The 10,257-nt window shown below is 41.0% G+C and overlaps 1 pseudogene; it reads left to right on the forward strand.

Moving 5' to 3' along the window:
* Positions 1–175: 175 nt before the first annotated feature.
* LOC125303502 lies at positions 176–10,063 on the forward strand (annotated as a pseudogene).
* The last annotated feature ends 194 nt before the right edge of the window (positions 10,064–10,257 follow it).

The raw sequence follows: 10,257 nt of genomic DNA on the forward strand, positions 1-10,257 counted from the left end.
CATATCACTTACATTCCCATATTAATCTTGTCTTAAATGTCTCGGTATGGTTGTGGTTGACTAGGCTATCTGTTTCCAACACAAGCTTGCGTAAATAAAGGGCAGCAAAGTGTTTCTTCAGGTTGTACGACTTCTGTTCAATAAAAAGTATAAATTTTATGTGAATAAGAAATCACTATCCGGCAGTTCGGATTAGGGTCAACGTGAGCGGGCACCTCAAGCGTTCAGACGTCGCATGGACCCTGTTCAAAGTAGGCATACAGCTTTCGGTTTCGTTTCTGACGCATATCAACAACACAGAAAGCAACAGCTGGTTACTGTGTGCTGTAAGCTACACTAGAATGACAACTCTCGTAGCTTTCAGCATTACAAAGATACTGTGCACAAATCAAGGATGCTTAACATTCAGGCAGGTAGACCAAAGCCTAAGGCAAAGCATGACAGTTGCAAAAGAAGTGCTATTTCGAGTACTTTCTGACGAGAGTAAATTTTCCATAGTTCAGGGGGAGGAGGAGAGTTCGAGTGAGTTAAATGGAATACGTCCGGACAGTTTGATTATCGCGAAAACAGACCTAAGACTGTGCCAGAACCTCAAATGCAACAGCTGTGAAGACTTACACCTGTGCAGATATTTTGTGTGCGGTCTGTGCAGATTTGGGTAAGCATATTGATAATTACTGCATAGATAATAATTATTGATCTAGGCTACTACTGCCTTGCTCTAAGTAGGCCGAAGCTACCAGGTTCTGCCATTCCTTATTAAGGCCAAGTCTGCTAATTTTATTGGGATATTTTCGAAACAAAGTTAGTTTTAAAAGCCAGTGCACATTCCTGTGCTGTTTTCAATTACCAATGTATTTCGCGACTGCTATAGGCTATAGCCTGTATAGATACGTAAACAAGTACATAGCCTACTATAGGAAATGTTAGCATCCAGTAGCTTCTACGATATACTGTATACAGAACTAAAAAGTCACAACAAATATAAATTTTTTATCGTGAGCCACCAGATTTTAGTCATTGTAATGAAAGAGTGTCCATATCTGTAAATAGGATCAGTACAAAGTGATTACCAGTGCAATATTAGAGCATAATGTAACAAACTACACCAATGTAATAAACTGTAAAGTTGTCTCAGAATGGATTTTTATTGATCCAACTCATGTAATCACACGGACACCATTTCATAGGTAACACAAGGGATGTCAATCAAACAATCACGATACACAAACAGGGTAGTCACATACAATACACGGGGTAAACACATGAGGTACAACATAAAGAAAGACTATACAAGCTAACACATACATGACAAGGTAAACGCAATTACTCTCACTAAAACCAACATCAGCATTACACAGACACATACACTGCACAGCACCATGGGAGCTCACATTCATAACCAGCTAGGCTCAGTTCACTACAATAATATAATTACGATACCAAAATAAACAGTAATAGAAAGTGACAAATTCTTAATAATAAAATAATACAACATAATTAAGAAATAAAAACAAACTCCAAAACGAACAAATAAACAAACAGACAACAAAAAACAATAGAAAAGGCAGACAAAGCAGTGCCGCGACAAAAATGTGTCTTTCTTTTCCATGTTGTTATTTCGCACTGGCACTATTATAATCTTATGTGTAATTGTGTAACTGACAGGGCAAAATGCAAAAACCCGCACACAGTGGACTCCCCGGCTAACAGAGCCCTTCTGCAGAGAGCTGGCTTAAGTGAACTGAATAAACAGGAGCTCTGCTGTCTCCTTCTCCAGAATGATTCCTACCTGCTTCCTGAGGTCAGTTTAATGCCGCGGACATTTTTAAATTCACATCAAAGATGTTTTATCTACCCTTCTGAGTCCACTTACAAACCTCCTTAGTGTCAATTACACTCTAGCATCTAATTATACTCCAGCATATCCTTCAGGACCTGTGTATGTCATAATAGATTTGATTATATCCATCATGGTGTTTCTGATAATGTTGATTTTCTTGCATCTCTTCTTGCATTTATAGATCTGCGGTCATTACAACAAGGGCAATGGAGAACATGGCTCCTGCAGATTCAAGTCCACCTGTACCAGTCTGCACGTGTGCCAGCACTTCCTCTTGGGAGACTGCAAGTTTGGGGCCGATTGTAAGAGAGCACACACGTTTGACGCCAACAGCATGAAGATCCTGAGCGGCAGAGGCCTCAGTCCAGAGCACATCCGCCACATCCAGCTGATCTACAAGAACCGGCTGCTCCTCAGTGGACAGAGGCCAGTCTCCATGAAAACCAGCATTACTAAACAAGGTGAGTAACATTTATTTGTGTGTAACCCCTTTTTAACGAGTGCTAGTCACTCAGCACAGTAAAGCTTAACTTAGTTACACTAAATAATGGCGCGACAGGATCCTGAATTCTCAGCGGTGGAATAGTGAATTGGCTGAGATTCCTGATACCATAAATATAAATGTATAGCTGTGTAGTAGGATTATAAATGGTAAATATAAATATGAATAATTATAAATACAAATTTAGTAGCGCGGTGCCTCCACTGTAAAAATACTACACTTACCTTAGGCTAGTGTATTATGCACTTCTACAGAATGTAAATAACAATGTGAAAATAATAAGACTAGTGAATGTAGTTAAATGCATTAACAATACACCCGGGATATAAAGAAATATAATAATTAAATATTTATTTGATAATAGCCACGTCGTGGACGTGACAACCCAAAAGCTGACAAATGTCAGGGAGCGAACAATTCACTCAAGGGTAACGTTAGGATAAAACCGAACGTTAAGGAATGGTAATGTTAAAGATTAACATATAATGCTATGTTAGCTTGCTAAACAAACACCAGTGTGGAAAGAAACAAACAGTCAGCGATACATTACAAACAACATACCATATAATCACAAGAATAATCACATTAATATAGTATTGACCCCATACGTATTAAAATAAAGATCGCCCCAACCCCCCTTTTCGCTGGCCGTTGGAGCTCGGTGGTGCACAAGTGGCAGCTCTATGAGCTGCAGGCAGGACAGCAACCGCTGAACGGCCCTCCAACTCGCCGGTGATCCAAACGAGAACGAGGGAACGTGAGTGTGTGTGTCAGTGTAAGTGTGGGGGTTCAAGTTACTCACGATCCACCGTCCCGACCTGGCGAATCAGCTCGCAGCCGACCCTGGGGTTGATTACCGCTCAGTCGTCCTCAAAGCTAGCCGTTAGCAGTCGCAGCCAGTGGTGGCTCTCTGGTGGGCCCAGCACCAGAGAACAGAATGCGCCACTGCAGCGTTGGCTAGCGGCAGTGAGATGCGACCTCAAACAAGGATCCTCGACGTCAGCAGTGTAGCGGCAGGAGATGTCCGTGATGGTTGTCGACCTCCGGTGGGCCCAGCACCGGAGGAAGAAAACGAGTCCCGACAAGTATCAGGCCAGTCCCTGAGGTGAATTGGCTAAGGCGGCAGCAGCTATCTGCCCCCTAGTCTAGCTAGCCGTCTGCCTTAGCTTGCCAACAGCCCAAAAAACGCGAGCTTCTAAATGTCAACACTGCCGCAACACAGCAGTGGACAGAATAACAGTGATCCTGAGACCTCCGATAAAACGTGATATACAGATACAGATCGCAGTGGGCATAGCACTACACACCAGAATGGCATTGATGGAGTAGCCTATCAAAAACGGGACTTCGCTCCTCCGAACTCTGACTGGGACTGAACTCTCAGCTCCTCTCCTGAGGCGTTCGAATGTTCAGAGAGCTCACCATTTCGCGGGCATTAAACATTTATAAATTATCATTGGACGATATAAAATTCAAATAAAAACACAGAGAACAAACAAATCTGATTGGTCTGTACCGAATTCCATATCAACATATTGCAAAAACAAAGCATTATGGTCATTGTAGTAACAAAAATGAAACAGTGCTGTGATAACCACTATAAACATATTTTACAGGGGCTTACATGTATATTGCTGCAAATAAACATAAGTTAGAACAAATAAAAAACTTGATGAAATTAGAATAAGAGAATATGTGGTAAATCATACAATACATATATTACCATGTTAAAGTTTACTGTGATAAATCTTGACTTCTTTTTTAGTTACCAAATCGTCCCCAAGACCAAAGCTCCCATCTGTGCTACCTGCTGTAAAAGAGCGCTCACAACATCCTTCAGGCACCTCCATCAGTGAAGCAGACCACAATGAAATCTGCCTATTCTTCATCCACAGAGGATGTAGCTTCAAAGGTGCTACCATGGGCTGTCAATTGCAGTGAGACATTTAGAAATGTAGTAATGAGTAATGTGTGATCTACTGTACCTGATGTGCTTCATAATATTACATGTATGGATAAAAACATTAGGCTACATGCTTATACGTGAGGCTTGAAGAAACTAAAGCTTTCATTTGTTCATGAATGTTTATCAGTGTTTATAGAAAAATGCATAGCTGAAATATGTAATGGAAATTTGTTTTCATTTTTTTTTGTAGATAAGTGCATTCGTTTCCACCACAATCTTCCGTATAAATGGCAACTTTTGGACAGTGATGGTGTGACATGGAAAGACCTGCCTGATCAGGAGGGACTCGAGAAGGCCTACTGCAACCCAGCCAGTGACAGCAGCCCAGGGGTCCGGCCCGTGGACTTCCTCACCATGACCTGTGCAGGCTCACCTGTCCGGCGCCTGTCCACTGCATCCTCCGTCACCAAGCCGCCCCACTTCATCCTGACCACCGAGTGGCGCTGGTACTGGAAGGACGACCAGGGGGGCTGGAATGAGTACGGAGTCAAGGTCAGTTCCTACAGTGGCTACACTTTATAGCACAAACGGTTACACTTTACTTGACAGTGTTGACATAAGAGTGACATGACACTGTCATGAACGTGTCATAAACAAATCATAAACGTTTATGACATAACGCTTCTGTTATTAAGGGACATTCGGTTTTTGTCATAACAAATTAGGATTAGGATTAGGGTTAGGGTTAGGTTTAGAGTTAGGGTTAGGGTTAGGGATATAGGATTAGGGTTAGAGGTTAGGATTAGGGTTAGGTTTCATGTGTCATGACAGTGTCATGTGTACATGACAGTGTCATGTCACTCTTATGTCGATACTGTCAAGTAAAGGGTTAACGCACAAACTGTTCACCTGAAGCACTGAAGGTGCTAGTGGAGGTGTTACTGGAGGTGACACAAGTCACTGTGATCAGTTTGATCATCATATACTGTATGGCACTAGCCTGGGTTTTCCCATGCTGCCTTACGCGCGTGATTTTATTCTATGGACTTCGTTTTCACCTCAAAGAAGGAACCAATCTCAGAACGGAGGGAGGGCAGCAAGACGATGACGACACACCGAAGCCGTTATGAGCTACATGCACAGACGATTTGATAGACATTCGTAGCACCCAATAAACGGCTCTGGGCATTCGTAAACCACGTTTCAAATATGAGAAAATGAATGTCTAGTTCCCAGACCCCATCTCAATGAGATGAGGTCTGACGTTAGCCAGGCTAGTATGGCACTGTCATTTTTGCAGATAACAACACCACATTGCTTTTATATAGTGTTTTTGAAGGAATCCAAATCGCTTTACAGTAAAGGGGGATGCTCACTAACCACCACAAATGTAAGGAGATTCTGGAGAAAAGATATTGTATTGACCCATCAGGCTATTTAGGCAGAACTTCTCTCTCCATGCAGGCCTACGGGCCCGCTGTGTCCTCGGTCACCTCTAAAGCACTGGAGAAGGCTTACCTCTGCAGCGGTGATAGTGAGGTGTCGTTTGATGCAAAAGAACAACAGTACATAATCTACTTGAAAGGTAAAATAATCTCATCACATGGTCGGTTCAAAAGTGTTGATAACCAGTCACACTTAGGTTTTGTTTTGTTATGTATTCCCTTACAGAGATGTATCAGCAGAACCAAAAATACAAAACCAAAAGGGAGGTCCGGAGGCGACCCTGTTCTCAAGATGTGCAGAGCAAGCTGAAGAGGTATCCTTGTTGTCCTCATTTGTTCACTGGGTGACTTTATGCCTGTTCCTTGCATGCTTTTGTGGATCAATATACAATATGTTCATGGGGCACAGTAGTGCATTTTACCAAAGTGTGTTAACAATACTGTGGACATGCAATATCTCAAGTACATGCAGTTAGATATCAGGATTTTGTGGTTTCAAAAACTCTTTGCATTCCACTGTTAATATTGATTAGCGTAATGCATATCTGTTAACATTGATTAGCGTAATGCATATCTGTTAATATTGATTAGCGTAAATGCATATCTGTTAATATTGATTAGCGTAAATGCATATTTGTTAATATTGATTAGCGTAATGCATATCTGTTAATATTGATTAGCGTAATGCATATCTGTGGTCATTTATTCTCTGCATTGCTCCTCCAGTGAGGCATCTGAGACGTCCATCTCCTCCTCAGCAGATGTGCCAGATCACTGGGATAAAACAGCTCAGCCCAACGGCTCCTACAAGGTGAGAGATGTTCATATGATCCATATCACCTCCCGTGGTGTGGGTCAGATCTAATCTTTGTATTTTTGTATCTACTAGCCCAGTGTTTTTCAACCACTGTGCCGGGGCACACTAGTGTGCCGTGAGAGATCATCAGGTGTGCCGCAGAAAAGTACCCAAATGTCACTCACTGGTCCAGAAAAGCAACTGTTGCATCAAAGAATTTATAACCACATGCTCTCAATGATTGTATGATTGCACTATTTGTGGTATGCAGGCATTGTACAACAGGGGCCCCATATCCAGTATTCACAGAATCATCACATATCCAGTTCATAACAACAATTAAATTAGATATAGTCACCTACAAATGAAACAGAGGGCGTTTGTTTTATTGAGCAGGTCTTGCATAGAAGCCATAATAAGGCCATATATTGTATTATTTGAAATTTTAGGCTATGGTATGTTTATTTTTTCTTCACACAGGATGTTAGTGTGCTGTGAAACATTTTAAGTGTCAAAAGTGTGCCGTGGCACAAAAAAATCTCCAAAGAGCTATATGTACTGACAAGGTAATGTTTCACATTCTCGCGAGTTTTGGCGGGGCGCCACTCTTGGAAGTTGCATGGCTGGTTTTCTCGGTAGGCACTCGCTACGTCTATGCTGTATAGCTATGCTAGGTGAATGATTCGCCTATTACAAGTTTGTTTACCATCAAATTGGACTTCATAAAGGTGAAAATCTTGCATAGTGTGCCTTTAAAGTCGTGAGTGTAGCACTGCACCCTTACTTAACCCATGATTTAATCTAGTTTAAAAGTTAAACCACGTTGGTGCAACCCACCCTTAGTGTTTGTCCTTCACATAACCATACACCTAAAGTAGTAACTCGTATGAAATACGTCATGAAAATAGTACATTTCTGCATGTTACTGGTTTACCTTTTACACTGACACAGTCTGGTTGTCTGTACCTCCAGCTTGTTCCTCTCTCAGAGTCCTCCGATGAGTTCCAGAAGATGGAGAAGTTGTTTAAACACACAATGCCCAACAACACTGTTAAGAGTATCAGAAGGATACAGAACAGATCACTTTGGAGAGTTTTTCAGTGGTAAGTGGTATATACATTTACATACACACACACACACACACACACACACACACACACACACACACACACGCATATATGATGAAATCTGTTGTCTTGTAGTCATTCTTAGAAGTCATACACTTGACCTCATATCTATCTACCTTATCATTAACTGTCGGTCTTAGTCTTAGCTACCTCAAACTGTCAGGCTTATAACCCCCAGGCAGAAGGAGACCATGATGGGGGAGTGGGGGGCAAGGCCGTGGAGGAGCGCTTGTTGTTTCACGGCACAGACCCCTCTCTGCTGGAGGCCATCTGCGACCAGAACTTTGACTGGAGGATGTGTGGCGTCCACGGCACACTCTACGGCAAGGGTGAGTGCACAGTATGTAGACTGCAGCTTGAATACTGAGATGTGCAGGGTGTGAATGTCACTCCAGGGCATAGCTTTTGCCATCAGCTGATAGCATGACTGCTTCGCATGCCTGAGGTTGCAGGTTTGAGTCATATGTTAATCTGTGTTAGTCAATGCAAAAGACATGGGTCTTAACTGAACACAGAGACTCTACTCCTTCAAAACTAATGCAATGACTGCTGACCAGACACCCCAGATCAACGCTATAACCCTTCTATACCCTGCTGCCATTTCTAAAACTATAGCTGGAAGAAATATAGACTTTTTCTTGTGGTTACTTTCAAAAGTGACTGGCAGCAGAACAAATACAGTACACACTTTTTTCATATCCCAAACTCTGTAGTTAACCTGTATTTGAAATAAAAGTATTTAGACCAAAAAGCAAGCCTCTTGCTGCTGGTGTATGGATAAGAATATCACTTGCACCACATACGCAGTTTCATGGTGCAGTCTGACTGTGACTGTGTAACAATGTTTTTGGAAAACAATCATGTTATCGTGTTCTCTCTTTCTTTTTGACCTGTAGGAAGCTACTTTGCCAGAGATGCTGCATACTCACACAACTACTGTAAACCCACCAGTAGCATCAATACCATGTTTGTTGCTCGGGTGTTGGTGGGAGAATTCAGCTGAGGCAGCAGCAGTTACGTGCGCCCTCCGGCTAAAGGAACTGGCAAGCACCTCTACGACAGCTGTGTGGACAACATCAGCAATCCTGCTATTTTTGTCATCTTTGAGAAATATCAGATTTACCCAGAGTTTGTCATTGAGTACCAGAGCAAGGAGGTGGATTTGGGGACTCAATGTGAAATATGCTGATATTATCATAATTAGCATCATATATCACTTACATTCAATTTAGATCCTTTTTTCCTTAAATTATCTGCTCCTATCATCACAAAGCATATAACACATATATTTAATCTTTCCATTGTGATGAGCATATTTCCCAGTGCATGGAAACTAGCACATGTGACACCTTTGCACAAAGGGGGTGATAGAGATGATTTAAATAATTACCGTCCAATCTCCAAATTACCCTGTTTGTCAAAGATTTTTGAATCATTGGTTAATAACCAACTCAAGTCATTTCTTTCATGCCATGACATATTAAATCCACAACAATCTGGTTTTAGAACTAACCACAGCATTATCACAGCTACCACATTAGTTACTAATAACATCATATCTGCCTTAGATTAAAATGAAAAACTATTGTGCTGCCCTTTTTGTTGATCTGTCAAAAGCATTTGATACAGTTAATCATCCCTTAATGTTACAAAGATTACATGATATTGGTTTGGATGATAAGGCATGTAAATGGTTTTGTAATTATTTGTCCCAGAGGTTTCAGTGTGCAAATAACCACTGTAACTGGTTCAAGGATTGATAGAGTCTCTGAATACAAATATCTTGGTATCTGGCTGGATGAAAAGCTCACATTTAACTACCATATAGCCATCCTAGCAAACACACTGAGAAAAAAATAGGTTTCTTCTACAGAAACAAAGCCAGCCTCCCTATGGAAAGTAGGAAACAAGTTGTTGAAGCAGTTTTCATGTCAGTTTTAGACTATGGTGATGTGATATATAAAAATGCTACTGCTTGTTCACTTAAAGCCCTGGACTCAGTCTACCATTCTGCCCTGAGATTCATTACTGGTGATGGCTATAGCACTCATCATTGTGTCCTTTATGGTAAGGTGGGTTGGTCATCTTTGACAGAGAGGAGACAAAATCATTGGCATCTGTTTATTTACAAAAGTATTGTTGGGAAATTACCAGGTTATATTTCAGACATGCTTGTGTGGAATTCTGGTCCCTATCAGATGACTGTTTGATGCTCAAGGTTCCTCGTATCCACTCTGAGTTGGGAAAGTCGGCCTTTTGTTATGGTGCCCCTACTTCCTGGAATAATCTTCAGTGTAATATAAAAATGAACTCTATACTTTCCTATAATCAATTCAGATCTGTAATCACAAACCTTCCTATGTCAATTTGTACCTGCTTTAAGTATAATGTCTTTATTATTATTATTATTTTATTATTATTTTATTAATAAGATTTTATGTATTTTCCCCCTTCCTCTATAATGTAATGTATGTTATCTTATTATTTATTTATTTTACTTTGTTTTATTTTATTTATAGGCCTAGACCTATACTTTTATTTTCTCTCTTTTTACATCTTGTTACTTCATTGTTTCTGTAATCTCGGCTTCATCTCGGCTTCATTGAAAATGAGGGCTTCCCTCAATGACCCTCCGAGA

The sequence above is a fragment of the Alosa alosa genome, chromosome 11 (assembly GCF_017589495.1).
Source record: "Alosa alosa isolate M-15738 ecotype Scorff River chromosome 11, AALO_Geno_1.1, whole genome shotgun sequence".
NCBI classification, from domain to species: domain Eukaryota; kingdom Metazoa; phylum Chordata; class Actinopteri; order Clupeiformes; family Clupeidae; genus Alosa; species Alosa alosa.